The 26,823-nt window shown below is 40.7% G+C and overlaps 1 long non-coding RNA gene across 1 annotated transcript; it reads left to right on the forward strand.

The window, feature by feature from the left end:
- The first annotated feature begins 12,442 nt into the window (after positions 1-12,442).
- LOC110741373 lies at positions 12,443-16,239 on the forward strand. The gene is made up of 2 exons (XR_002517475.2): positions 12,443-15,921; positions 16,024-16,239. It is a non-coding gene; the product is annotated as an uncharacterized LOC110741373 (long non-coding RNA).
- The last annotated feature ends 10,584 nt before the right edge of the window (positions 16,240-26,823 follow it).

Raw genomic sequence — 26,823 nt, forward strand, 5'->3', positions numbered from 1 at the left:
AAACATGGCGAAACTCCATCTCTACTAAAACTACAAAAATTAGCTGGGCGTGGTGGCACATGCCTGTAGTCCCAGCTACTCAGGAGGCTGAGGCAGGAGAATTGCTTGAACCTGGGAGGCAGAGGTTGCAGTGAGCTGAGATCACGCCACTGCACTCCAGCCTGGGTGACAGAGCAATACTCCATCTCAACAAATAAATAAATAAATAAATAAATAAATAAAATTTTAAAAAGATGTTCTACATTTTTTTAGTTATACAATCTCTTTGATAGTAAAACATACAACAAAAAGTCACAACTTACACAGGCAAGTATTAACAATGGATTGTTTTAACATATTTAACTGGGTGTTCGTATAAAAATAAATCTTTTTATACTAATATATGATGCACATTAATACAAGCAGAATTTTATCTAAGTAGTTCAAGTGTCTTTTTTTTTTTTTTTTTTTTTTTTTTGAGACTCTCTGGACCAGGCTGGAGTGCAGTGGTGCGATCTTGGATCCCTGCAAGCTCCGCCTCCTGGGTTCATGCCATTCTCCTGCCTCAGCCTCCCAAGTAGCTGGGACTACAGGCACCCGCCACCACACCTGGCTAATTTTTTGTATTTTTAGTAGAGACAGGGTTTCACGGTGTTAGCCAGGATGGTTTCGATTTCCTGAACTCGTGATCCGCCCGCCTCGGCCTCCCAAAGTGCTGGGATTACAGGCATGAGCCACCGTGCCCGGCCAAGTGTGTGTGGTTTTCTTTTTGTTTTATACTAATTATGGTATTCTTGCTGTCTTGACCAAATTTTTATTTTATTAGTCACATTGTCACCTTCTTCATATTTTTTTTTTTTACTTTTATTTTAGGTTCAAGGGTACATGGGTAGATTTGTTATAGAGGTAAACTCATGTCAAAGGGGTTTGTTTTACAGCTTATTTCATCACCAGGTACTAGGCCTAGTACCCAATGGTTATGTTTTCTGATCCTCTCCCTCCTCCCACCCTCCAACCTCAAGTAGACCCCAGAGTCTGTTGTTCCCCTCTATGTGTCCATGTGTTCTCATTATTTAGCTCCCACTTATAAGTGAGAACATGCAGTATTTGGGTTTGTTCCTGCATTAGTTTGCGAAAGATAATGGCCTCCACCTCCATCCGTGTTCTTGCAAAGGAAATAATCTCATTCTTTTTTATGGCTGCATAGTATTTCATGGTGCATATGTATCACATTTTCTTTATCCAATCTGCTGTTGATGGGCATTTAGGTTGATTCCATGTCTTTGCTATTATGAATAGTGCTGCAATAAGATGTTCTATGTTTTTTAATGGGAAGAGTTTCATAAGTATCTGGGATAAGAGCATTTGAGTCCAGAGAATGAGAAATGCAAAACCCTTAGAGCAACAATGAGTTGTATGGGTTAGAAGAAAGTCAAAATGCCAATGTAGATACAGCACAATTGGCCAATGGGGAAAGTCATAGAAAATAAGATTAGAGAGGTAAGCAGTGACTGGATCAGGTAATGCCTGGTGGGTCGTTAAGAAGTCTGAATTTCATTATCAGTAAAATGGAAAGCAATTGAAGTGATTTTAGAGACAGAAACACAATCCATTTTAAAAGGAACACTGGCTACTGAGGTAGAGAAGAGATATGAGGAGGGGAAAGAAGGAAGAGTAGAAGCAGTGAGATCAATTTGTAGGCAATTGTAGTCCAACAAAGACAGCGTAGTAACTTAGACCAGAACTGTCGGATGGAGGGAAGTGAGATTAAGGTAAAGCTGACAAAACTTGCTGATAGCTTAGATGTAAGAAATAAGGGGAAATGAGAAATCAATAATGATTTCTGTATTTTGAAAAAGACTGGAAATAATCAGAGTATTTTGAGAGGGAAGAAAAGATCAGGATTTCTGTTTTAGCTGTATTACATATAAGATAAATAATAGACATTCTATATGTTTGGCAGGTAATTGATATCCCACATATCATGGAAGAATTTAGGACGAGAGATAGAAAGTTGGGGGTTATCAGACTGTATGAAAAAATCCGTAAACAAATGCAGGTGGCGAGGAGACAGTAGAGAAACACACTGAATCGTCAGAGCAGGGATGGAGGAGCCAGCAAAAAAAAAAAAAAGTACTAAGATGGGTTGACCAGTGAAGGAGAAGAAAATCTGGAACTGACTATCACAGAAGCCAAGAGAACAGAGTATTGAGGAGAGAAAAAGTGAATAACTTTGTCAGAGCACCTGAGAGTTTAAGAGTAGCACTGATAATTGATCACTGGATTTGACAACATGTCGTTGTTTGATGGCATTGATAATAACAGTTTTCAAAAAATGTTTTTGAAAGAATGGGAACTAATGCCTGATTGGCACATTTTAAAAAGAGGATTAGCAGTGAGATAGTGGAGAGAGCAAGTATGGATGGACAATTCTTTTCTTGAGTTTTGCTTTAAAAGAGAGGAAAAGCATATGGCAAGAACTAGAAGAGAATATGAGTCAAGGGCGGATTTCATTTTCTTAACATGGGAAACAGGATAACAGAATAGCATGCTTGTCTGCTGATGGCAATGATCAACAGAAAAGGAAAAAATGATCACGAGGACAAAGGGATGACTACTACAGGAACAAAGTCCAAAAGAAAGAAGTGAGATGAGATCTAGTGCACAAGGAGAAGGGTTGGTCTTAGTAGAAGCATGAACAATCCTTATGAATAAATATATAAACAGGAGAAAGCTGGCTCTGGAGGTTAAGATGCAGATAGGTTGGAAAACTGGTAATGAGAATACATGTTTTTATCTTCAGATCACAACTCTTTTCTTAGCTGGATAAGAAGCAAGGTCATCATCTGAGAATAAAAAGAAGGGGGCAGAGTAAGAAGGTTGAGAAATGAGAAGACTCCATTATGGTTGTCTTGGATAATGAGAGAATCAAAAAACATGGCAAGGTTGCCAGGGAAAATAGAAAGTCCACTTGAGGTTTGTGGTCACAAATTTGAGGTTGACCAGACAGTATGGTTGAATATTTTTCTCCAGTTCACCATCAGTGACCCTGGTGTAGGAACGAGGTAGGCATGGTTGGGTTTGAGGACTGAGTTTGACTGGCTGAGAATGATGGAAGGGCCAGGAAGGTGAGGATTTGCAAGATGATTACAGCTTCAGATTCTGGAACCTAAGCTGAGTGGTGAGTGAAAGGAAGGCATAAAGGGGATGGGGACACTAAAAAGGAATGGGCTCAATGACCCAGAGGTGCAGATGTAGTCAGAAAATATATAGACTAGGGATTAGAAAAGATCTGCCAGTTCCTACTTTGACACATTTGGGCAAGTTTCTTAGTTTTTCGCTCTCATTTTTCTTCATTTGTAAAGCAGGGAAAATAATATCTACCTCATAGGGTTGATGCAATGAAAATATGTTAATTGCCTAGAATGGTTAACATTTACAAAGAGATCTAGTACTGGCACACAGTATTTGCTGAAAATCTTCCTTGTAAGGTTTTATACTTTTGATGGTCAAGGCATTGGTATAATTTGAACTATGTCTACAAAATACCAAATATCTTTATAAAAAAAGAAAATTCTGGCAATAACTGGATTGTTCTTTTACCTAGTTTGGAAAAGATCTGGATTGTGCCAATTCTTAAGAATTTATTTAAACATTGGGCATTGTGTAAACATTTTTAAGCCATTTTGAATTACTACCTTTGTCCCAGAGACTGTGGGGGAATGAGAGAGGTGAAAATAGGAGATGGGGTCATACCTTCAATTTTAGGTATACATCCAAATTTTATAGAAAACAATCCTTTTTGTGTTTGCATTACAAATCTCAAACCAACAAGTTCATCTTCATTGGTATGGTATGTCAATGAGTTAAATTACACTTTCTGACATATGTTCTAAGCTTCACAGAGAAAATTGCAATTCCATAATTACGTTCCAAAGAGCAATCTATACTAATACCAATACTAAATTTATTATCTCCTCCCTACACTTATAGTATCTTCTGTATTTTCTTTCTTGGTATGTTGATTCATCTCCCAGGCTAGAAAATCAAGAGGCATTGGAGGTTCATCTTTCCTTTTTTTCTTACCTTCCACACCTGATTAATTGCCCATTTCAGGTGTCATTCCTAGGTCCTAGGAAGCATAGCCTTTATATCTGCCAGCTCCATCTCCATGACACTATCTCTGCTCATCTTCATCTCTCAACTGTATTCTTCACCAACCCTTATGTATCTTCCTCTAATTTTTCTTCCTTCTGAGCCAATACTAGTAGTATTTGACCTTAATAATTTTGCATCACTGACTCTTTGAGAATCACATTTTCGACATTCTTTTCAGAAAAGAAAGCTCATGTGCACATAGACATGGCTTTTCACCTACAAATTTAAGGTATTCATCTCATCACATCTGTGGACTTCTTTGTGTTCAGGGATACCAGGTAACAAACTATAGCATCATCTCTGGTCCAGGGTGAGTTTTAGAAATTGCAGCTCTCACAGCACTCCCCTCCTAAATAACTCCATATGTCAGGTTGTTGCTGAAGTCAAGACTCCTCAGTGTAGACTCAAAGCTCATCCAAATGCTGCCCCACATTTTTTTCCAGATATAGCTTCTTATATCTGTAATTGAAACACATCAAATGCAAAACTTGCCCTGTGTTTGATATCTCTGTTCTCTCCCTGCCTATCATGGTACCCAGTACTGAGAAAACTTAATAAGCATGTTGGGACACAGGAAAGAAAGGATTTTTATGTGATCCTGTTTTCCAGAGTAATATTCAAAAGGCAACATTCCCAAGAAGAACATGGGCAATGGCAAACATCTTTGGCAAATACTAATAACAACTTTACAAATCCTACTAATCTCTGTCTCCTCAGCTCCGCTCACTAGATCGATACTGGAATCTATTATTTTAGTGCATTTCCACCTCCACTCTCCAAACCCTATTTCCCCAAGGACTCTACAGTTCACTGATTTTTTAGCTTATTAAAGTCATACCACTGCTTTCTCATTCTAAAATGTTCTTACAACAGTGTGGTTAAGAGAATGGGCTCTTGAGTGAGAGAGTCCAAGATGTGCACCTCTGCTTTATCAATGATGAGGTGCATGACCTAAGGAACACTATTTAATACATGGGAGCCCCACTTTTCTCATCTGAAATATGAGTATATCTGTTATCTCAATAAATAAAATATTATTTTCAAATTGCTTACCACATTGCCTGGCACACAGTTAGTGGTTAATAAATATAGATGTTTTATCCTAAGATATGATATTAAGGTTCCTTCTAAACCCGTGAGTCTATAATTGAAGCCAAATTATTAGTCCAGAACTCACTGGAATCTTGGGTGACGAGGGAAAAAACCAACAATTGTTTATTGAGCAGTTACTATGTGCTTGGCTATTGAAAATTCATTGTCTACTTATCTTCATAGCACCCCCAAATCAGTTTATTAGTAATCCCTTTTAAGCTTGAGGCTACTATTAGTTTATTAGTAAAAATGTAACATGAGGCTACAAAGTTTAAGTCATGTGCCTAAATTACAGAGAGAGTAACTTGCAGAGCTGGGACTAATCACCTCCTTGTGTTAGAATCTGAGCTCTACAGAAGTCTTTGTCCTTAATCTCCACGCTGCTTATGAGTAAACCCCTGCATTACGTCTTTCATTGTAGATATCACTTTTCTGTTGCGTCTCCTTCTGCCAAGATGATGTTTTACATGGATACTAAAACCAGGACTAGAGATCTGATGCCTGTACAGAGCCCACAAAAGCCTAAACAAAAGAATGGTTTGAAGTTCCATCTCTGCTTGGCGGTCTATAGTTTCTCGGTATTAACAATCAGTAGAGAACCGTTTCTACAAAAACTGCAATGTTCCACTGAGTTCTGGATTAATGATTTGACTGTAGTTATGGGGTTAGAAGAGACCTTAGGATCCTATCCAAAAGTCCACTGAATTGATTAAAGCCAAACATTTGGAAAGATGTGGCTTCACAGACAGTTTTCTTTACGAGGTCCCACACCATGCTTTGAAAGTAAACTCATCTTGTCTTAAAGATTCAATGTTTTAAACCTGATACCTGAGAATCCCAACTTCCCTTTTATGAAGTGGCTGAGACTTATCTGTAGAGGAGGCACACTCAGTTAACTCAAATGCTCATCTGGAATCACTGCTCACAAGAAAGTGAGAATTGGATGATAAAGTTGAAATAACCAGAACCCTTGAAGAAAGATGGCACTTCTCGTTAATATAATCATCAGAGAAGGCAAAACTTTTGAGAGGCAGACCCCAAATATCCAGAACACAGACCTAGAAGAAAAGAGGGTACAGGAGGGCCAGGAGATCTTCAAACGTGTCATTCTGATTTTTGCAGTGGTCAGTGATTACAGGGCGCATCGCAAGAGGTTGAAAGCTGAAGGAAACAGCAGGAGTCCATTAAAAGTTCTCTGACGTGCTCAGCTTTAAAGATCATGAAAAAGAGATGGAAAGAAGGGCATGTAACCACAGAATCAAATGGGAAAATGGTACAGAGGTGCCCAGAAAATCGATAGAGGAAGTTCTAAGGGGCTCACCCTTGCTGGTTTATGCCTTCATCCAATTGTTTAGTAACATTGATTGAACATCTGGCTCTACCCAGAACTGAACAAAGACTTTCCCTCAAGTGTGAGCTTGAGCGTTAGGTTCTTCAGTTCCTTCTGATTCCCTGTGATCCAGCCCGTGCTTATTGTCTTTATTTTCTGAGTCGTGCCTCTATGGCCCCCCTCCTCTCTGAAAGCAAGGCCTCTTGAGTCGTGCCTTTCTGAATGAAGTCAATGTCTGTGCCAGTCAATGCACAATTGTCGCTTATGACCTTCCTGAGGTTTCCTGTTTCCTCCTAATGCATTAGAAGAACAAATCAATAAAGTCTGTGTCCCAGTACCTTGGGTAACTGCCATCTTCATGGTTACATCACTATCCAGGGTGACTGTGAAGCAGTGGGGCGCTTAACCCCAGGAGCAGTGGGAGGACTGGGTTGGGCTCATTGGAGTCTCACACAGAGATGGCGAAATGGCTCTTGGCTGATATAGAAGCACAAGCCTCCCCCACCACATGGTGATTTGTATTCAGCAGCAGCCCCCTCCCTTGGCACCAGGCAGATGGGTCCCCAGGAGAGATCCAAGGAAGAAGGAAGGGGCTGTTGTCCTTGACAAGGAAACGATTGATGTCTCTGCTTTCTCACCCTCTTTAAATTGAGATGGGGACAAGATTAAAAGTTCAGGCAGGAAGCCAAGTGGTGATTTACAACACTGAGCAACCAGCCTAGTTTGTGAGGAAACCTGTGGTCCATCTCTCAAGAAATGAGCTGCCTGGATATTTGAAATGTTTGCTATTCTTGCCAGAATCTAGACATTAAAGCCCTGTCATAACAATAATAATAATGACAAAAATAGCAAGGAAAGATAAATAATAATAAACTCTATTTATCGTATGTTATATGCAATGTCCTATATTTTATAATTATTATCTCTAAATTCTCACAATGACAGTGAAAGGCAAGTACAATTACCCCCATTTTATAGGTAAGGAAACTGAGGCTTAGAAAAGTTAAGAAACTTGATTGAAGTAACACAGTTAGCAAGGAGTAGAACCAGGATTCCAACCCAAGTAGCCCTGGCTCCAAAGCATGTACTATTCTATTGCACTGCATTGGCTGATGCAAAATGACGTGGTTGGCTTTTCCTAGGACATGGATACAGTTGAAGCACAGTCTGAAGTTGGTGTGACCACCTGCTTAGCTAAGGGTTCTCTGGGGTGTATGAAACTAGGCCAGGCCTCTTGTTGCTTACGTGCTAAGGGTGATGGAGCTCATTCCCTCTGGCCTATGACACTGAAGACTTTGCTGTGGGAGCCTTTGCAGTCCCTTGTCCTGCCTTTGGCTTTGTGTCATGGAGTGGAACCTCTTTCAGTTGTAAAGTTTTCACAGGGAAAGCAAAGCCAAAAATGGGGGTAGGAATGGGATATCAAGAGCAGGCAGTGAGAAATGTGTCTGACACTGACATCTCTAGCAAAAGTAAGGACAGTGGTATCAAGGAAGGTCAAGGTCCTGTATCAAATGGACAAGATATCAACAATTTATACACCTTATGTCCAGGATAAAAAAGGGAATGTATTAAAATAAATTAAAGGTAGATCTGGGGTCACAGTTGTCAGCAAGATGAGTCAGGTAGTAATAAGACCAGTTAAGGGAACTAGAAAGTAGGTAGTTCTAGAAACATGAGAACTTTCATGAATAGTTTATGACCGTGCAGGGCTTCTCTTTAGAAAGTTCCACACCCTGCTTTGAAAGTAAACTTCACCTTGTCTTAAAGATACAGTGTTTTATACCTAATACCTGACAATCCCATCTTCTTTTCTATGGAGTGACTGAGACTTATTTGTAGGGAAGGCACACTCAGTTAACTCAAATGCTTAGAACACTGTAGTGGAAGGTCAATGCATGCGATCAATCCCCATGAGAGCCAGTTAGGTTAGTTCTGTCTCAATGCCACATCCCTGCCTTCAGCCTTAGGCAACTCTCTGGGGGAAATAAATGCCATTAATTAGAAGGGGCACCAGGCAAGTTTGTATGTACTGAGCAACAAAAACCCATTCTTTCTCTTCGAAAGGTTCTCAAAGCTCACGGTGAAACAGCAGCATGTTCCTTTCATGAGGACAACAGAGAATTTGGGGGTTTATCAAAGATGATAACCATCTCATTTCTCTCCAAAGAGATAGCAGATTTAAGGTCTAATATGATTATTTATGTTTATTTAATTCACAATATGATTATTGAATCATGTTGTATTGATCTTTGAACTCCTTCAATTCAATAACTTTGAGTTGCTCTTCTCACACTCAAGTAAAAATAACTAGACATAGACACTCCACAGATCAACAGATTATTCTGCATTGCCCTCTCAATCTCTGTTTTTTTAAACTATAACTCTTTTCTGTGCTATCAGAAAGCATACTTCCTTGGCCTTTTAGGCAAAAATATAACCTTGAGGATCCCAGGTGAACTTGTCTTGACTCAAACTGGAGAGATTACTCCTTGGAGGTTTTCTGTGTCACCATGTCTTCCTTCTTCTCACTTTGCTCACTCCTATTGGGTGAAGTGAGCTTCATCTGGTGTTTTATGATTTGAGTGGTTAACTCTTCTGATTCTGAACTAAAGACTATACTTCATTCTGACCATTTGTACCCTCCAGGCTTTCCTCCTGAGTAGTTCCTTTCCAACCTCTTTGGAGAATGATAGAAAAAGTCTATTTCTTCGGCACTCCTTATGGGTGAAAGCTCGTCCAACCTATAAATAAAACAAATTTAACTTGTACAGGGTTACTAATGCTATGGAGAGACAAATAAAGAAGCTTGCTGCCTTTTGGCTGCAGGAATCAGGCCAAGGATTTTCACAAAATAGCCAAGGACTCTAATTTATGAAGAGTCTTATTATGATAAGAATTGAACAATAATAATTCCATGTTTGTTGCAGACATTCTTACAAAAAAGAAAGAACACCGAAATTGACCTTACCCTGACAATATGATGGCTGAAGGATTTACGATCACTTGTAACATTTGAAATTGAGGCAGAATCTCAAGAATACGACTCTGGTGAAAGGTCCTATTTATGCTTTTGATGTCTTTCAGTGGGACATTTACCATATGCCTATTGGTAGGTTTTTTACACCAGGACAGTGAAGGTGATACAGGAATAAATAAAACACTATCCCTATCCTTTAATATCATTTATTTATGGGGTCAATCATAGCTTTTCATTTTTCAAAATCTTTGATAAATGTCAGAATTATGTTTTTTAACATTTTTACAGAATTATTACTATATATGATAGAGGATGGAAGGCAAGGTAGTATGAAATGGAAGATATTTTGAATTAAGATATTTGGACCTGGGTTCATATTTTTGCTTTGGTCTTTATTAACTGAGTGACCTTGGGAAAGTTCTTCTACTAAAAAAGAATAAAAATACTAATTACTTCATGAAATTGCTGTGAAAAGCACATAACAAGTATATCCACACTCAACAATGTATGCTCAGAAATGAAGATCCCTTTTCTCATACCTGCAAATAAAGTCTTACAGTAATACAGTGGGGGTAAAGGTTTAAATTGGGGGATTCAAGAAGGTTATAGAAAGAGGTAGCATTTTCATAGGGGAAGGATAGAGTCCAAGAAATCAGATCCATTTTCTACAAAAAGAAATAGGAAGACAGATAATTCAAGAAGAAAAGTTTACATGATTGAAGACCTGAAGTTAGAAATAGTGATGTGTCTCAATAGGAAGTTAGGAATTGGGGTGGACACAGTTGTTCGAAGAAGGATGGTTTCAGCAAAAGCCCGAGAGTTAGGTGACAATTTCAAGGGTTTGTGAAGATGTATGAAAAAAACATTATAAAGTAGTTAGGATATAAGAAATAGAGAGGAGGGAATGAATTAGCATTTATTGAGTGTCTTGCATGTTCCAAGCACTGTACTACTTGCCTTATAAACCTTTTTTCAATAAACGCCTACAACAATCCTGAGATGTGGATATTATTAGTTCCTCAATGGACCCAGAGAGTTTCAATTATGTGCTTAAGATCATACAGTTAGTAAAGGACAGAGACAGAATTCAAATGTAAGCCCATGTTACTCCACATCCTATGCGTTCACTAAGCCTCTCAGGAAAACCAGTTTATTGGACCTTGTAATCATTTAAGAATGAGATGATAGAAGACTATTTCAGTCTTCTATCTACCCTATTTCAGGGTAGTAGCCAAAGGGAAAAAAAAAAAGGAGATGAAGGGATAAGTGGATGGATGGACAAATGAATGGAGAGATAGATGGATAGATGAGCGAATAAATAAACACGAAGATGGATAACAAGATGGATATATGGAAAGTCAATGAATGAGTGGATGATTGCAAGAGGTGTGGAGGTAAGCTCAAAACATGAAAGAACTGGAAGAAGGAGGAATTAAATATAACATCTGGTGCTGGAACATCTAGTAAAATCTGATGTTAATGAAGAAAAACACAAGAAAGAACAAGTTGCTAAAAATGGGGGAAAGAAGTCAGTTCTGTGACACAGAATAAAAAATTTTTATGAGAATTATCTGCTAAAACATTGTTAAATGTGAATATGCTTGAGCATTGAATGATTTGCCTAGACAGAGCAGCCTCTTTTTCCCAGAGGTAGGTTTTCCTGCCGGGTATGGACAAACAAACTGGCTGGACTTTCATGGAAAAATTTGAGCCAAGATGGTCACAGAAGTCACCATCCTGCTCACATCTGGATTTTAATGGAAGTAGTCAATTAGTGAAAAAAAAAAAAAGGGATATAAATTATTCAAATGCTTGGCAAGCAAAAGAACAGGTTGTTTCTCCTTATAAACTCTGTGTTAGAGTCATGTGACAACAGATCACCCATAAAGAATTCTTTCTGAGGATTCTAGGGGTGTCTTTCAGTTGGTAAAAATGCTCATTCATACTTGAGGTCCAGTTCCAATGTAAGCTCCTGTCTGAAACCTTCCTCATCTGTATGGACTTTACTGGGTCAACTTAGTTCAAATAGACTTATGCCTCCTAGAATTTCCTTTCTTACATTGTTTCAAGTTAGCATGGGTCTTAGGAGACATTTTGCATGAGTTTTGGAAGGATGAATTAAAGCAGAAGCCGTAGTTAGTTAACATTCAGAGGGTCAATGCAGGAACACCAGGTGCTATTGCAAACCATGTCCAATGCTACTTATCTGCTTGCAAACCTTGTTGGTCTGGGCCAACAGCCAGACTAGCAGCAATTCCATCTCCCACTGGATCCTTCTTCAGTTTTTTTAACTCCTGGCTTGCATGTGAATTTAGTGCATGAAGAGACACCACCTCTTCAGGACTCAAACATTACTAAAGTTGGAGGCTGGAAGACAATGAGAAACTGAGGCAGATTCTAGGCTCTTTTCCATCTTTGCAGGCTCCAGTTCATCCTTGCTCTCTCACACTTCATATCAACTTCCTTGCCCAACTCTCTGCCCTACTAACTTCAGGCTCCAGAACCAGTAGTGGCAAAGATGGTCAGTAGTCTGCAAACTATGACCCACAGAGCAAATCCAAACCACTGCCTGTTTTTGTAAATGAAATTTTGTTGGCACATAGCCAGATCCATGTGTTTATTAATTGCTTGAGGCTGCTTCTGTGCTTCAGAGATCGTATGTCTCCCAAAACCTAAAATATGTATTGTCTGCTCCTTTAAAGAAAAGGTTTGCCAGATCTGAGCAAAGACAGTAACCATATACAGGCTGTTAAACCAACTTCCACAATCATGTAAGGTCAAATCCCTAAATGTGCATGTGCGTATATATGTATGTACATTCACGTGTGTGCATATATATGTATGTACATTCACGTGTGTGTATATATGTATGTACATTCATGTGTATGTATATATGTGTATTATATATACATTAATGTATGCATGCATATATGTATATGTTTATGAATATACATATATTTATCAGTTTTATTTCTCTGATTAAACCTTGATTATTACACAATCTCTACTCCGTTAATATTTGGAAACCAAGAAAATTGAATGCTTCCCTCTCCTTTGCCACAGTATTTTGCTATTAGAGCACTTGCCATATTGAATTATAATTGGTTTGTATCTCTATTTGTATCTCTATTTGTGTCTCTTTTACTAAATAATGAAATCTTAGCCATGCCCTTTCTCCGTGATAGTAAAAAAGAAAAACTGAATAAGGAAATGACTAAGCAATGAGTGAATGAATAAATGTAGAAAAAGAAAAAGAGATGTTTTTCTTTCCTTCTTTTGGCCTTTCTAGCTTTTGTGCATCCCCATGGCCACATACCAGCACACAGAGCCAGAGTTTGGCAGACTAATGTTTAACTCTGGGCAGCTCCAACTGGGCTACCCTCTGCCTTGATGCTGGCACAGCCTGCTCAGCATGAGGGTCCTGGAGTCCCTTTCCAGGTGTTGTGCTCCATGCCTTGACAGAAACCAAGGCCAGCTTTGGGCAGCAGTGCTCTACTTTGACAGTGGTGCGGTTGCTGCAGACAGCCTTAAATACCTCCAGTGGCCGTGGCCCTCTGCCAAGGCTGGTGTAGGAGCTGGCAGGTGCAGGAGAGGGGCCTCTGGCATTTGGAAAGCACCTGGACTTTGTCAAGCATTTTCATTCTCATAGACTTAGTTGGAACTTACGAGGGCAAAGAACATGAGGAGAACTCTGTGAGAACTGGGGTTCCTCCACGACCTTGGTCAAATCACGTAAACCATTTCTGTTTCAGTTTCTCTACCAGCCAAGCTCTGAAGTGCTATGATTTTGTGATTAAGAACTCAGCATCAGACTGATGGCTTGAGGCTCCTACTTACAGAGATTTTCTGTGCCCCATGTTGCCTCTTAAAAAGAGGCCTCTTCCAGAGGTTTCAGTGAGCCGAGATCGCGCCATTGTACTCCAGCCTGGGCGACAAGAGTGAGACTCTGTCTCAAAAGAAAAAAAAAGCAAAAAACCAGGCCTCTTCAGAGAGGAGAATGGGGAAGAGGTATATAATAAACTGGAATTTACTATACTGAAAGATATTTTAAATAAAAATGAGTATAACTAGTATTTACTGAGAACTTATGTACCAAAATCTCTACTCAGCATTTTAAGTGTATTACCTTAAGGAAATTAGGATTGGTTGCTACTGCCTTTAGAAGCTGAACTCTGTGTGTGTGTGTGTGTATGTGTGTGTGTGTGTGTGTGTGTGTCTTAGAATATTCTCCATATGGAGCAGCAACAGTCAATTCAAATAGTATGTTAAATTGTTTTCACTGCTCTAGGTCCTATGTGCCTTTTCTGCATGTATGCATGTATGTCTCCAGTATTCATTTTTAGGAGCAAAAAAAATCACCCTACTGTGTATTGAGTACCTGCCGTGCCATGTACCAGGCACCATGCCAAGCTCTCTACCTTCATATGATTGCATTTACTCTTCTAACAACCTTCCATTACGGGTATTATTCCTATGTTACTGTAGAAGAAACTAGGGATCAGAGAAGCTAAGTGATTCACCTGCAGTCACACAGCTGGGAAGTGACATCCTAAATTCAAACTCAAGTCTGTTTGACTCAAAAGCGATGTTATTTCTCCTACATCGAGCTGCATCCCATTGCAAGCGTGTCTGGAAAAAATCAGAATATCCTGCTGATATGAACATGCCCTTAATGCCTCGGCGCTAATCCTATGAGCGAGACCTTTGTGAGCACCTTAATAGGTAGATCTGTGGCTACAACTCATAGCCAGACATTTCAAGAATGATATTAGTTGTCTACAACACAAGAGAAAGATTATTTATTGTCAAAGCTGTGAGGGGCTCAGGGAGTAGCACTCATGTTTTTCCAGGTATGGACACTGAACCTAGAGAAGAGAGCTGCTTGGCCAAACTCACCCGGAGTTAGAGCTTAAATCGAGGTTTATCTGTCAGCTCATCTTTCTACGCCACTGCCACTTCTTCCCTTGCACTTCTGCCTTCCTCAGAAATTTTAATTGAGCATGTGAGTGTGAGAGTTTGTGTGTGTGTGTGTGTGTGTGAGAGAGAGAGAGAGACAGAGGAAAAAAAAAAAAGATTGCAGGAGAGTGCTGACAGGGAGGAGACCAGGTTGGGAAAGAAAGGCAGAAAGACCAGTATATTTTAAAGCCAGATATTGCATTTTTAATGGCAGTACAAGAAAGGCAACATCTTCTTGATGGCTTCTCATGATGGATTGAAGCAGAAGCCAGCCTTCCAGTGCTTTTCTGAGGCTTTCTGCCACAGCTTTGCAAAACCTAGAATTGAGAAAACCAATTAATGAATGCCCTGGTGCTTTGGAGGTAGCAAAGACAAAGCAATTGTGTCACGGGGAGCTGAAGCTAGGGCTGCCACTTCATTTCCTTTCCCATGGGAAATCGGAGTGTCACCAGCTTTGAGGAGCCTCTGTGATCCTCCGAGTCTGTCTCTCTGCCCCCTCTCTTCCGAATGCATTTAGAATCTAATGATTCTTCTCCTGGCATGAATTGAAGTGATCCACTCCACACACCCTGACTCCAGTCAGCAAGGATTTGTCAGTGTGAACCCCCAAAAGGGTAGGTAGCAAGAGCACAGGATACAGGAAGATACCAGGGTGCCCCAGATTCTAACCCTCCAATATAATAAATAACATGTGAGATGGGGCGGGGGGTGGGCAGGGAAAAGATGCATCATTCACTTTCATCGAGGTCACACTGCCCTTCTCTGCTCTTTTCAGAGAAAAGCTTTTTTTTTATACATGCACGCCACACTCACTCACGCATGCACACTCCCGGCAAGAAGCCAACAAAGCATTTTGGTCATCTATAGGCCACTCAGCTTCTTCAGAGTTGAGTAAGATTAAAAAAGCCCGACATCTCCGATATTCCTCAGCAACGGTTTATGTACCTGCATAGGCAGATGAAAAAAAGGGCTTGGGGATGTATTAAAAAACATGCATGTATATGATGGATGGGGAGAGAGAGAGCACGCAAGAATCTGATACAGATTAATGGCTCTCTGTATTTTTGGAGTCTTTTTGTTTCAGGCCCATAGTTGTGGTGCATTGGAAGGGTTCTGGAATTTTAGAACACAAAGTAGCAGTTTTAAATAATGAGAGAAGATTCCACATGGAACGCTCATCTGGCTGTGGCAGCCTGTGACTGAATGAGAGAAAAGTGCCCTAGAAGCTATTCATTACGAATTCACTGGAAGCTCTCAAACGAGGCTGGCAGAAGCTGAAATTGAAGTGGTCTCTGACCTAATTTTCTTCTGCATGAAACATCTGCATCAAGGCTCTCTTTGATGTATTCCACTTGGCTCTGTCTACGGGATTGTATCACATGGACTCGGTGTTGCCTCCTTATTGAAAGACATTTCCAGCCTTTGCAAGGTAATGCGATGTTACTGTTACCCAAGCTAATCACTCAATGTGCTGCTAAAATAGAAACAATAGCAGTTCAGAGACAATGTTGTCTGCTGGCTGTTCCTGCAGCTTGGGCTCCTGGTTTTCCAACTGAAATCTGTGGCATTTGCCTTCTGTAATTCCAAAACAAAGGAGAGGGAGAAGAAGGGCGAAGCTATGCAAGATAATGTTGAAGGACCTGCAGCATTATGTGTGAGAAGCTTCATCTTATTTGGTCCTTCAAGCCATTGGGTAGGATTTTGGTACCATTTAAACCACACAGAGCAATACCATAAGAGGTCTGCCTTAAGAAAGAAAAAAAAAAAAAAACTCTTGATTTGGATGTTGCTTTTATTCCAAATTCTGATTGACACCCTCCACTGAGAGAGAGAGAGAGAGAGAGAGAGAGAGAGAGAGAGAGAGAGATGTGTGTACTGAATGTTGAGTGTTTTGTGATTCTTTAGTGATCTATGAACTAGTTTTAAAAATTGTCTTTCGCCTCTTAAGCTCTCCCAACCTAGGTGGAATGCAGGAGTGAATTTTAAAAGGAATAATGATAATAATCTTTTTTAAAAGCAACTGTAATGAGGCATCTTCTTTATCCTGGCAGAATAGCTCTTGCCTTTCTCCATAAAGGTTTGCTGCACCGTCTTCATTAATGGTGTGCTGCTGTTCCCCACCATCCCAGCATTATGTGAATAACGGTGGTGTCTTTTGTGTCCCACCCCCTGAAGAAGAAACCTTTGAAATTCTAAATGACTGTGCTGCAGGTTTTAATGTCTGCTTCTGAGAAAGAATTGAGAAATGCGCACTCACTGAGCAAGATGCAGCATGCCTTTGAAAAGCCTTTCCGCCTGACTCCTCTGTCCCACGACTTTAGATGAATATACATTCTTGTAGATGCCTTCTAGTTCTTGTTATGCCAGGAGAGAATGACAGATGTGATCAACAACCTCCTTTTGCCCAAATATTGATACTCCCATGGACAAATATGTAGTCATTCCTTTCCTTTCTAGTGCTTCCTAATCAAACAAAGCAATCAGATATGAAGCATTTGGGGGCAGTAGAATCTCTGAGGTCAGTGGTGATCTGGTTCTCCAACAAGAAGAGAATATGGGTGCACATTGACCTACTTGTTACGAACCTTCACAGAAGACCCAGGGAAGGTGTTAAGAGTTGGGGCCACAAGGTGGGCATCTTTAATCATCCTCAACAATTAAAGCAGATATTCGCCTCCTCCAGGATGTCTTCCCTCATTATCCTCACTGTACTGGGGCCTTGCAGGTATGCAACATGCCAGAATAACTGTGTTCCCCTCAATCAAAGCACTGAGAATTGTGTATGGTCTGTCTTCTGTAACAGGCTATGCTGTCTGGAAGGCAGACACTATTTCTTATCTTTGCAGTCGCAATGTCCACCACAAATAGGCTGACCAACTCATCTGAATTTGTCCAGCACTTTTCTGGTTTTAGCATAGAAAGTCCAGTGTCCTGGAATTTCCCCTCATTACTGGACAAACCACTGGGTACATATTAAGTGCTCAGTAAATGTGTTAAATGAATTAATATGAAACATATTGGCCGGGCATGGTGGCTCATGCCTGTAATCCCAGCACTTTGGGAGGCAGAGGCAGGAGGATCACCTGAGGTCAGGAGTTCAAAACCAGCCTGGCCAACCTGGAAAACCCGTCTCTACTAAAAATACAAAATTAGCTGGGCATGGTGATGCATGACTGTAATTCCAGCTACTCGGGAGGCTGAGGCAGGAGAATCGCCTGAACCAGGGAGTTGGAGGTTGCAGTGAGCCGAGATCGCACCACTGCACTCCAGCCTGGTGGCAGAGCAAGACTCTGTCTCAAAAAAAAAAAAAAAAAAAAAAAAAAAGAAAAATACTATATCACCTTTATCCCGTGAATAATAAACTCCAGCGTTAGTTTTAAGAAACCTTCATTACCCATGTTGTTTCTCCAGCCATAAGGTTCAAACCTCAACAGAGCCCAGATCTCCCAGTTGTCATGCTCACTCAACAAGCAACAGACCTGCCAAGTCCTACAGTCACAGACTCAGAGTCCTGGACTAAGAAGAGAACTTGATGCTACCTGATGCAAAATGCTGTTCTGTGTTTTGACTTCCTAGAGTATTACAGACAAAAAGGTGCTATCTTATCACAAAGGCATGAGTGATAAGGTACAGGGGTGTGCAGAGAGAGGAGAGAGAAACAGAGAGAGAGAGAGAGAGATTGTGAAAAGAAGAGGAGAGAAGAAAGACTAAACTCAGAATCACTTTTGCTCAGGTCTTTTGGGGATCCAAAGCTTAACGCAGCTTGCAAGGCCTCAGTTTTTCTGTCCCAGCCCTGCTTTCTGCTCTGATCTCCAATCATTGCTCCCACATTCAGTGATTCCCGCTCCAGCCACAGAAGCCTCCCTGCTACTCCTCCAACTGAGAAGCTACTTCTTGGTCTTTGTACTAAGTACTCCCCGACTTGGAATGTTTTTCACCGAGATAGCCATGGAACTTGCTCCTGGTATTCATTCAGTCCCTGGCTCAGAGCACCTTACCTTAATACCCTGTAAACATGAGCCCTGTCCATCTCTGTTCATCCTCTGACCCTGCTTTAATTGTCTTCACAGCCCTTATCACCAGCAGACACATTATAGATTTATTTATTTTCTATCTAGAGCAATATAATAGAATGTTTTACGGTAGAGGCAACACCCTATATCTATACTTCTCAATACAGCAGCTAGTAGACGTATGGTGGCAACAAAAGTACTTAACACTCAAGTATTTGAGTCTTGAGATCACCTAGTGAAATTGATGAAATGCATTTTTAATTTTAAAACTTTTCTTAATTTAAATTTAGATAGCCACATGTAGCTAGTGGCTACCATTTGGACCTTGTGGTAATAGATGAATCCTTGAAAGCAGTGTTTTTCCCCTTTGCTTTTTGACATACCTCTTAGCTTCCAGAGCAGTTCCTGGTATATAAAGGTCTTTCAATAAATGTTTTTAAATAAACTTACGATTCTAGGCATGAAACAGGCATCCATGGCTGGGGAGCAACCCAAGGAGTCAGACTAATTCTGAATTCCAATCAACCCATGTCATGAGAGGACCCTTCAGACATAGAGTCATCAAAGGGATGTTCTCTGGCCAAATTTCATCCTCTCCCTAAACCTCGTTTTCTTATGTGTTCAATGGGAATATTTACTTACAGTATTTAAGAGATCTGTCAGTGACTGGATGTTCAACACACTGAGTTCTCTAGTGACACAAAAATCCTATGTGTAAGCACTTGGCTATATATATATAGGAAAGCACTTTGAAGAATGCTAATTTGTGACATTCTTGCCAGTGATTACTATTTTGGAGGAGGAGGATAATTTATTTGCATTATAAAATAATTCTTTGCTTAACAAAAGAACCTGTAAAAGGATTCTCTCAAAATGGTTAACTCCCTGATGCATTTCAATTAAGAATAAATTCTGACAAATCCAGGGTCCTTGCAATTTATTGCACGATGCAAGGCTTACCTGTATTTTCAAGAATGCGTTAGGATGCTCGTTGGACTTGCTCGTGTTCTCATAACATCTCTTTTTCTAGGATTTGGTTTGACTTATTAGTTGCAATCTTGGAAGGGTATAGCATTCATTCCTTCTATTGGTTCAACAAGTATTTATTAAATTCAATGTAGTGCCAACTACTCTTCTTGACACAGGGAATACTTTCACATAATGAAAAATTGAACAAGATAATCCATGTAAAGCTTTTAAAATAGTACCCAACACACACTAAGCATTCCATAAATATTAGTTGTTGTTTTTCTTGCTGGTGTTATTATATAGAACTTACAGTCTAGTGGAGGCAAGAGACAAAAAGCAAACATATATATGATCAGAATTATCTCTAATACAAAGTGCTATGGCAAATATAAAACAAGTTATAACCTGTAGCCTTAGGGACAGCACCTGAGGTCTGAACCCAAATGGTCCTGTGTTCAACCATTGAGTAGTAGGATTTCTGATCCCAATTACAAAAGTAGTAACATTATATTTCTGGAATTTTGTTGAGTCTGCCTCCTGTGGGCTTTTATAAAAGTGTAATCAGACCACTTAAAAGAACAGAGAGCTATGATTTCATCTTGCTAGATGAACTACTTTTTACCTACCAGCTAATAAATATGGTGTATTAGTAACTATAGACATGACCTAAAAAAAAAAAAAAAAATCAGCTAAATTAAGTGATCAAGAGTTCCTGGAGCAGAAGCCACTTTACATCAGTCAAGGAAGGCTGCTCCTAGAAGGAGGTACTCTCTGAATAGGAGGAGCCAGATCCAGTCAGAAGGGGCACAGGGTGAATTCCATGTAGTAACATTTACTGAGTAACTGCTTGGCGCAAATATAACCCTGAAGGCAATGGAAAGACAAGAAGGAGGGGAAGACAAGTATCTGCCTTCAAGAACATTACAGTTTGCAGAAGAGTCGAAATGTGTCCACTAATGCTAAGGAAGGTAGATGCTGTAGGAGAAAGCCTGAAAACACTGAGCTGGAACGGAAAAAGGATCTCGCTTCCCCATCTCACTTGGCTGCCTACTCTTTTTCAGCTTGCTGCTTCTTCTCCCTTCCCCCTCCAACAATGCCAGAGTTTGCCCTTAGCCTCCCCAAGGACAATAGAGAAGCAGCCCTTGATGAGGCTGGAGGATCCTCCTGTCTGCCTCCCAGCACACACTTGCCTTGCTTTGACTTTGCTCTATGGAAAATAAATCACAGACACTCAATTCCCAGTCACTGTCCCCAGGGAGCTGAGACTTCACCTCCTCCCTGGAGCCTGCCTGTAACAGGGGATTGTCAGGTACAAAGAGAAAACCTTCAGAGACCCACACCCCATTTGGAGAGCAAAGAGGGTCAATGGGAATAATTGCTAGCAGTTGAATGTGAGCGATTGTAGAGGGATTGGAAGGAAAAGGTTTCAGGAAGGGAAGAAAGAAAAGAAGGGGGGGGGGGAAAAGCCCTCACCCCCCCACCCCCTCAACCTCCATAGTCTGTGCACAGAGAACTGCATGGTGGTCTGGGTCCTTGTAGAACATTTGTGTGCCGGACAATAGCACAGCCTGGCTTCAGATCATCAGCTGCTGTTTTCTGGTTAGCTCTCCCTTTATGTGAGTGCACAATGCAAGCCTTCAGTCACAGTGACTCTTGAGAAATACATCTGGTTTTTTCTTTCAGACGCTCTGAAAAGGTCAGCCTGTTCGTTTCTTAGACTCGAGACACCACAGATTTTTTTTTCTCCCTCTGAACTGGAAAGACAGACCTACACCTTTTCTTGCCTCCTGGTACATAATTAGACATGGTGCGGCTCTAGAAGCCAGCTAGCCCATCCTCGGCACTCTTTCAGAGACGTGTCGCCCAGCTTCGTGGCTGTGGAACTTCTGCTCTGATCACAAAGGCTCCAAACAGTCCTCCTTCCCCAGCCCAACACCCTGGGGTTCTCTGCTTGTTGTTTTGTTAATTATGACAATGACTCCCCACAGCCTGCTACCCGAACACGGTTCATGACCGATGATGCTGTCCCTGGCAGAGGGAAGACTTGAGAATTTCTGGAAAAAAAAAAACAAAACAAAACAAAAAAACACACACACAACAACAACAACAACAACAAAAACCCCACAATAACAACAACAAAACCCCACATTTTAATCATTTTCACTCCAGTGATGGTAAAAATTCTTCATGCACACTGTAACATAATAATAAATGTGCCCATGAGGAAAGAATGATCAGCAGCTGGTGTCTGACAAATTATCTCATTCCAGACAGGCAAACAGTCCACAGTGGGGAGAGGCTGGAGCCTGAAGAGGCAATTTGGCACACGATTGGGGTTTACCTCTCAGATGATGGAGGTTCAAATGGCCCACTGCGTCTGGGCCTGGGCCTCCGAGGTTTTCTCTGGCTCTCCAATTCTCCCATCACCTCCCAGAGCTTCTGACAGCCATAGAAAGAGGGATTATTCTCTGGGCTTAGCCAGCTCACCTCTTGCCCCTCCTCCAGGGCAGTCATATTCCAGCCATAAGAAGCAATTACAGTCCACCCCCCGCCAGGAGTCGTGCTCTTTCATGCATGGTACATGCTGTTTCCTCTCCTCATAATGCCCTGGCGCCCACAGCACACTCCTATTCTGTGTTCAAAACCCATCTAGATTCCTTCTCTCCTCTGGCTAACGAGTGTTAGTCACTCTCTCTTCCGGAAGCTTCTAGCACCTTTTCTTAGTACTTTTATTACCCCATTTTGTAGCTATTTGTTTTCTATGGACTTTCTGACGGCAGCTACCATGTGTTTCTAATGAACCTTGAGTGTAAGGTACAATTCTGAGTGCTTTTCTTCTATTAGCTTCTTTCATCCTCATGACCCGAACAGGGAGGAACTCTCCCCGTTTTACCATGAGGAAACTGAGGATTAATTTATTTTGCACCACTGGCCCCCACATGATCCCTGAAGCAGTGTGGTGGACATGGAAAAGCGGAACTTCACCTCTGCTCCTGTCTCCTAGCAGTCTGGTGGGGTTACTGGCTTCTCAGGGCTCATCCCCATGTAACATGAAACAACCTGTACATGCTTTGCTGGATGGCTGTTATGAGGTTTCAAGGTAATATGCTTTGTCTATGTTGTTCTTATCGTGGGCCTTGTCTGTGACTTTATTTTTGATAACTACTTTTAATGTCAGTTTCCTTCCAGAATGGAAACTCCAGGAGGGTAAGGACATTGCCTACCTTGTTTGCACCTATAGTCTCAGTTACTAAAACACTGCTTGTCACCTGTAGGAGCTCCATACATTTTTTTTTTTTTAATTGAGATAGAGTCTCTGTCACCCAGGTTGGGATGCAGTGGTGCCATCTCAGCTCTCTTCAACCTCCACCTCCGAGGTTCGAGCAATTCTTCTGCCTCAGCCTTCCAAGTAGCTGAGATTAAAGGCATGTGCCACCACGCCCAGCTAATTTTTGTATTTTTAGTAGAGACAGGGTTTCACCATGTTGGCCAGGCTGGTCTCAAACTCCTGACTTCAAGTGATGTGTTTGCCTCGGCCTCCCAAAATGCTGGGATTACAGGTGTGAGCCACTAGTCCCAGCCAGAGCTTCATACATTTTTTTTTTTTATGAATACAGGATGAATGAATTGAGCAATATTAAGATGATAGCACAGTCTATTTTTAACCTGGGTCCCAACAACAGCCAACATCCTGTAAAATAAAGCTCTGGGATAAGATAGCACACACTGAGAGCTAAACATATTTTAGCAATTATTCCTTGGGTTTCTGACTTAAAGGAACCAACCCAAAGCCCTCCTGAGTATTACTTCCCCTGCTCAGAGTTGGTGTTGGTATGAGTGGCAACATCACATAGCATTCCCATCATTGTGGGAGAAAATTGAAGTTGCTGGCATCTGTCTCGTAACATAGCCTTTTAGAAGTGTGTCTAAGAAGTGGCTATTCGGCAGTTATGACTTGCGTCTCTACTATGTGCTAGGCAATTACAGACAGTGAGAAAATTGTCCCATGTGTGACTATGCAGACCATGTCTCACCCATCCAATCTCCATGTGAGCACGATATGATTATCCTCATTTTACGGATAAGTAAAACTAAGTCTCAGAATGACTATACAACCTGCCCAGGATCTTACAGCTTTTAAGGTAGAGATCGGAAACTCAATTGCCTGTAATACAAATAAGAAACTTGAATGCTAAGGTCAGAACATGATATGAATTCTGTGAAAAACTGTCCAATGGGCCTGTCATGGTGACTGATGCCTGTAATCCCAGTGTTCTGGGAGACTGAGGCAGGCAGATCCCTTGAGCCTGGGAGTTGGAGACCAGCCTGGGCAACATGGCAAAAACCCATTCCTACCAAAAAAAAAAATTTTTTTTTAATTAGTCGGCTGTAGTGGCACATGCTGTAGTTCCTGCTACTCAGGAGGCTGAGGTGAGAGGATTGTGTGAGCCCAGGAGGTCGAGGTTGCAGTGAGTCGTGATCGTACCACTGCACTCCAGTCTGGGTGACAGAATGAGACCCTATCTCAAAAACAAACAAACCAAAAAACCCTATCAAATGGAAAGTTTGCAAATCTCAGTAACTTATGTTGATGAGCATAAGTAGAAAACCATATGTTTGTATCTGTACCTTTGTAAAACAGAACAGAGAAGAAAAACAATAGGTGGCAGACATCTTCAATGGTCAATACAAACAAGGGTTTGCTCATAGTTGAATCAGGCAACTGTAATACATAATGCTTGCAGCAAGTACCTAGAGATGAGGACTAGCCCCTACCTGGAGTATTCCCCTGTTAAACCTCCAAGGAAAAAAGACATCTCGGTTGAGTATCTCTAGAGAGAATCTAAAAGAATTGAGTCTCTTATGTTGTATCTCACAGTTGAGAGCTAAGATCTGGCTTTTCGGTTTCATTCTGTAATAGCTTCCTTTAGTTTGTGTTTATGTTAGACATATAAAAGACTCACAGTCATCTATTCTCTCCCAGGTTTAAAAACGGCCATATCTTCCACTCTTATATTGCAATTTGGAAACAGTAAAGACTAAAGACGAAGAAGAGAGTAGTTTCTGGTATTAGATTGCTTGATTAGTTTAAAACAATTATTATTATATTTCTAACTAAAAACCCAAGGGAACTCAGCTTGGTCTAGGGCCACAATCACTGTAAATAGTAACTCTAGGACACAGGAGTAGTTGAAATCCTCACTAAATCCCCTCTATGGGAGCAAACCGCACTTACATGGTTACCCTGATGGCTTGATGTGTGCATTTCCTTTTGGAATGCTGGGTTTGCAAAGATCTTATTTAAATTCGGACTCTGTTTTACATTGGGTTTTGAAAATTTGGGATTTCTTTTAAGTGGACAGGAATGTTAATAGGCCGTGAAGCATCTCTTGCTTAGATGGGCCTGGTTGATGCCACATTCTGTAAGAGGGACAGCTCACTTTTTTCAGACACTCTGGTCTGTAGAATTCAACTTGAGATGGAGAGACACGGGAATACCCGAAGAGAGTCCTTAAAATGGAGCTTAATGAAGTCTGCAAAAGGATTCACTGAGCATCACAGAAGGCCTGGTCTGTGCAGAACTAACTAGTTTGTTAAGTATAACCTGCTGTATTCAATGTATGCAGTGCCTTATGTGATACACAGATAACAATGGGTTTTTCATGAGAACTTTCCATTCCTCCTCTAAAACTAAAAATATCCTTAGACAAAGATGGCAAAACAGAAGAAGTCTCTGGCTGGCCTGACCTGGATTTCCCATGTGCAAATTCCTCACCAAGTGGTTGTTTCTGTTACCATGGGCTACTAACGTTGGCCTGTTTTCTCCGGTTCCAACTACAGTTGCTCAAAGTTCATTTGGAGTATCTAGATTTCATCAACAATAATCTGAAGACACTTTTCTCCCTCAAATACTCTCCAGTGTTGTCTAGACTGAGTATATTGATTATTATTCCAGAAAGGATTTCTCTTTCTGTTTGCTCCTAATTACAACTCTGAAACTCTAATCTAGTTCTGTTCTATAGAAATATAATGAGAACTACAAATATAAGCCACATATGTATTTCAAATTTTCTAGTAGCTACATTAAAAAGAAAGGTAAAATTAATTTAATAATATATTTTATGTAACTATATATAGTATCCAACATATCAGTGTGTAATCAATACACAAAAATCATTAATGGAATGTTTTATTTTCTTTTTTCCCTGTCAGACTATGTGTCCAAAATATGGTGTATATTTCATACTTACAGCACATCTGAATCTGGACTGGTCACATTACATGGGCCCAAAGCCACATGTCACTAGTGGCTAGTAAATTAAACAGCACAGCACAAATCTGTTCTAGGGGCCTTGGGTTCTAACCAACTGCTTATGGTAACAGAGAGATTTTCATGTTGCTCACATTTCAGTGGGATATGTAACTTCCTGATTCAGATCAACCTGAAAATAACTCCCTACTTGCCCACCAAGGAGATGCACCATGACAATGCCTGTGGATTAAACTCCACAACCTTGTCCACCCCAACTTCCTTGCATTATTCTTGTTTAATCACTGCATTGGTAATTACCATCTTGAAGACAATAATGCAAAACGTATTTCCAATTTCAGAGCTTTGACTGCATCATGTGGTGGTGGTGGTGTGTTTTTACTTAAGTAAAGTGAGAATGTTAGGATAAAAGGATTCTTTTGCTTTACTGCTTCATTATTTTCTTTTCCTCTTTCTTTGTGTTGAAGATGTTGTCACCTTCCTTCTTCCATGGTTTATGGAGTTTCATGCCTCCTCTTCTTTATGGAGGTCTTTGCATGCAGAATGTCAAGCAGATCATGCCTAAGGTCCCTTTCAGCCCCTCTGGAGCCTGCTTCCTGTCCACAAATAGGGTAAGAGAAGAGAGGCTAGACAGGGACTCAGGGCTGAAGGCAGTGATGTGAGGAGTGCCAGGGGGTGGAAAGCAGGGAGTGGGAAGCATGATAGGGATAGGAGGAGAAGGGAAGACAGACAGCAAAGGAGTCAAGTATGTGGAAAGCATAGAAAATGGCTGATGATTACATAGAGAAGGGTATTCTAAAGCTGGTGGGATGATCAAAATATACGAACTGTAAAGGTTAAGTGAAATGTTTATTTTATTCCTTTCTCCTCTTCAGTCAGCCTGACTGAATACGATTAGCAAGCACACTGCGCTAGCTGCATACTAAAATTAGGTGTTAGTTCGACTTCTCACTCACAGCATTAATGCACAGAGGGCTCTTACACATAAATGCCTTTCTCACCAGGCTCAGGCACCTCACATCCTTCCTCAAAGTTGTACGTTAAAAAGGAAACATGGAGTTTTTGTTCAGTTGGCCTG

Source organism: Papio anubis, chromosome 13, assembly GCF_008728515.1.
Source record: "Papio anubis isolate 15944 chromosome 13, Panubis1.0, whole genome shotgun sequence".
Lineage (NCBI taxonomy): Eukaryota > Metazoa > Chordata > Mammalia > Primates > Cercopithecidae > Papio > Papio anubis.